This window comes from Micropterus dolomieu, linkage group LG04 (genome assembly GCF_021292245.1).
Source record: "Micropterus dolomieu isolate WLL.071019.BEF.003 ecotype Adirondacks linkage group LG04, ASM2129224v1, whole genome shotgun sequence".
NCBI lineage: Eukaryota > Metazoa > Chordata > Actinopteri > Centrarchiformes > Centrarchidae > Micropterus > Micropterus dolomieu.
In genome coordinates, this window is record NC_060153.1 from 20,333,682 (window position 1) to 20,338,301 (window position 4,620).

The following is a 4,620-nucleotide window of genomic DNA, read 5'->3' on the forward strand; positions in this document are numbered from 1 at the left end:
AAAGATGTTCTTTCTTTACAACTGTCTGCATAGCTTATTCATATTGTGTAATGAATGAAAATAAATAGGCCTACTAGGCTCCTCTCTACTTTGACATTTAAGATTAGCTTGTTTGATCCACCTTCATACACATGTGACATTACTGTACAACTTGAGAAAGGTGAGTTGTTTTCTGCTCCAGCCTGCCTAAAAGAAAAGCGTTTTTGGGATTAAATAGACTTTATTAGCTGCTGCAGTGCAGGATGAACTCAGAACAGACCCATTTCTCACCTTATTATTCTAAATCATGCAACGAAGAAGAAGAAATGCATAATAAATCCTGGGACAAAATCTGTAGTCAAATACTGTACAGCATGTACTCTGATGAACAAGACTTGTGTTATAGCTGACTTGGGCAGTGAAATGTTTTTTTAATTCTTTGACGCCACGCCACGGATACGGCCATTGACGAAAACTCGCAAATAGCACAACAAAAAATAAATAAAAATCTGAGCAAATTCAATAGGGACCTCGCACGGTCGTGCTCGGGCCCTAAATATATAATCTTAGCAAATTCAATAGGGACCTCGCATAGTCGTGCTCGGGCCCTAAAAATATAATCTTAGCAAATTCAATAGGGACCTCACACGGTCGTGCTCGGGCCCTAAAGATATATATAATCTTAGCAAATTCAATAGGGACCTCACACGGTCGTGCTCGGGCCCTAAAAAGAAAAAAAAATATATAATCTTAGCAAATTCAATAGGGACCTCACACGGTCGTGCTCGGGCCCTAAAAAGAAAAAAAAATATATAATCTTAGCAAATTCAATAGGGACCTCACACAGTCGTGCTCGGGCCCTAAAAAATATATATATAATCTTAGCAAATTCAATAGGGACCTCACACGGTCGTGCTCGGGCCCTAAAAATAAAAAAAAATATATAATCTTAGCAAATTCAATAGGGACCTCACACGGTCATGTGTCTCGCACGGTCGTCCTCGGGCCCTAATAATCCTTACAATTTCAATAGAGACCTTGCACGGTTCGTGCTCGGGCCCTAATCATCTTTACAATTTCAATAGGGACCTCGCACGGTTCGTGCTCGGGTCCTAAAAATAATCCTTACAATTTCAATAGGGACCTCGCACGGTTCGTGCTCGGGCCCTAATAATAATCCTTACAGTTTCAATAGGGACCTCGCACGGTTCGTGCTCAGGCCCTAATAAACCTATATGGTGAATAACTAAACCGGCGCAGTCTACACTTACATTGTCTTGGAAAACACCGCTCGCGCTGCTGCAGCTCACCTACAGCTAGATATAATTCATCGTCTCTACTCTGGCTCCTACACCAGTCTGCACTCGTAGCAACAGTTAGCTGAATGCTAAGTAGGTAGCTACGTTTTCTAGCAATGAAAGTAACAAATTACCATCAAAATGATAAAATCCAGATTACCTGTCCAGCAGAAATAAAGGCTCCACGGTGTTTTCAGCCCCTTGGTGTTCCTCAGTAGTCACTATCGTTGAAAAGCCACGCAGATATTACCTCCGGTCTGGCCGCTTCGCTCACCAGGTCTGAGCGAGCTGACCGGGTGCGCGCACGGGGGCAGCTCCTGTAGCAGCAGGGCTGGTAGCCATGGCAGCGAGGGAGAGTGACAGTCAGCCAATCATTGCATTCGGTCTAAATGGAACGAGTGGCTGTGTTTACTGCAGCGCTGAGAGGACTTCAGACAGACGATTTTTATACTCTCTTTTTCAGTGCACCCAACTTTTTAATATGCATTGGTGTATATAGACAGCCTTTAACGTACAATTTGTTGACATTTAAACGGTGCGCAGTTTCCCTCTCTTGCATGTGCGAGCATGTTCAAGGCAGATGAGCGACCACAGGGCCACAGCTGAAACTCATTGAAGCGTAATGTGTTATTTACACACATTTGCAATCGCTCAGGATTCTGTTGATGATAGCCTACTGTAACCAAATACCGAAATCTGGAAGTCCTTACTCTGAAATTTGAGCAGTGTTGATAGTACAGTCTGTGTGCCGAGGTAAAGTTAGCCAGTAGCTGTAGCCTGTCACTGATTGAGTAGGCTGAAATGCGGGAGTAATAGGTGGCCAGGCAGCCAGGGAAAACGTCTTGGCAAGCTAACTTAATATGGGATTACCCATTAGCCACCGCTCCAGTTAGCATGTACGCTAGCTACGTTTATAAACTACAAGTAGCTACGTTAGCCAGTTACTTGGCTAACGTTAGTTAGACATGATTAGACTATGATTCAGATGAGAAGAAATACTAAAGATAACTTGCTAACACACAACTTAACTCTTGCTGAGATCAATTTAATTATTAAGTTCATGTTACTTAGAAATGCGTTTTATTGTGGCCTAAAAGGTAATTCACCATACTCAAAACATTGCTTTGAATTAATGTAATTCAGTCTTAACTTAAAAATTCTAGTGGAAAACGTTAACATATTTTTTTTTGTTGACACGATGTTTTATTTTTTAGAGTGTATATTTTAATGATGATATGCATTTTTTTTACAATTGGTAATGTGCATTTCTCTTTTTCTACACACTGTCATCATAACAGAAGTCAATGTGGCTAAACTGTTGATCACCTTTCATTGAATGCATTCAATGACCACATATTTCAGAATTCATGAATTGATTTCTAAAACTCCTCAATAACCAAAATTCTGTGTATTTATACTCCACTTTGCACATGTTTACATACTATTGTGACACTTACATTTAAAACGTAGAAAACATAAAATAAAAATAGTAAAATTAAAAATGCATGAATTCCTAATTGGGTCATACCACACTATTTTCATTCCCTGATGACTCAGGCATGCAAAAAGATCTTTCTCGTGTGGAATGCAAGAGAGGTGAGGAACATGTGAAAATAAGTGTTGTTGCGCTGAGCTGCATATCGGTAAAGAGATTGTGGCATGACAGCCACATCTGACTGATGAACAATTATTATCTTAACTTACTTCTCCCTTTTGATCTGGACACCGACTGTTTAGGACATATATGCAATAAAATCCAGAGGGTTGGCTACTGTTCAAATTACACGTTTATTACAGAAATAGATTATTATATAGACCTAATTATATTATTGACTGTATATGAGGGGTATAAAGTATTGAGCATCAACTCTAATTTCATTCAGACCAAATAGTATATTGACCCCATTCACACACATACATACACACACACACACACACACAAGCAGGCTGACATATTTTAGGATGTTGAGTCTAAAAGAGGACTGAGATTTCTGTATTTAGCTGTGAATTCTCAGGATCTCAGTGGGGCTTCTGGCTGAACAAGAGTGATCGCCATTTATTGTTTATGTGTGTGTGTCTGTCCAAGATGGAATATGTGAAATGTTGAGTCACAAGAAAATCCCTTGAAATATTCTTCTAGAAATATGTGGCTGCGCGTCCAGGTTTGTGTGCTCAAATGTGTGTGTATATAAGTTTGTATAATCTGTGTGCCTGATGGAACAAAACGAGCTAGGGTATCTCTTGCGTCTGTGTGTGTGAGATCGAGAGAGGTAAGCCATTCTGACGGAGAGATATTAAGTCTCTTCCTAACTTGGAAATGAAAGATGTCGAGAATTCCTTGAGAACCTGGGTTCCTGAGTTGGGTTGATTATTTTATGCCTGTGTTATCCAACATGTTGGCCATCACCAAAGCTCCTGTATGCATTGGCAATTATATCAGTAGACTAAGAGAAGTAGCTGCAATCCTTCATTATCCGCCATCCACCATCAGTAGCTGAACTTCTGTGGCTAAATAGGACGAATAAATTTGGTGTTGCGCCTAAGTGGATAATACATGGACTTAAACCTACTTTATGAAGAAGGTTTCAGTTATGTGTATAAAGTGAAGTCTTTACATGGCTGCTAGACAGCTGAACTGGTTAAAATGTGAAGAGTGTTCCATCAGACAGAAAATTATGTCCATATTGTTCATCTTTTTTTTCTTTTCTTTTTACAGCCAGTAAATTTATTAAATGATGCATTACACATTACAACAGAGTGAGTGTATTTATTACATAAGGTAGTGTGCCAAAGCAGTGACAGCAAGTAAGGAAAAGTAGAATTAAAGTAGTAAATTAGTATTTATTCAAATTAAAATCAAAGAAGTACTAAGAGAAACTTCACCGTGCTGTAGCAAAAATGTATAGTGTTAGTGTTATGAACAATGTTATGTCATATTATATGTTCCTGCTTAAAATAAAATAATGTTGAAATTTCCAGCTGTGTCTATTTTTCTGACCTTAATTTGCAAAGTTTCCATTTATACATGTATTTTTTTTCCCATGTGCCTGTCATTTTTTATATGCATTGGTTAAATATCTTCAACACAGAGTGTGGCAGGAAACACAAACACAGTTTTCAGTGAGGAAAAGCAACATCAACTCTAGTTTATACCTTTTCTTGTTTACAGCTGTTGGCAGCAGGAACAGCATATCTGCAGACAAACTTGAACTCAAAGGTGGCAGCAAGGGGAATTTGTGTTACAGATTAGGTTTCCTGTTGGGCTTTAGGATTCTGTGAGTTCACCTGTGTGTGTGTGTGTGTGTGTGTGTGTGTGTGTGTGTGTGTGTGTGTGTGTGTGTGT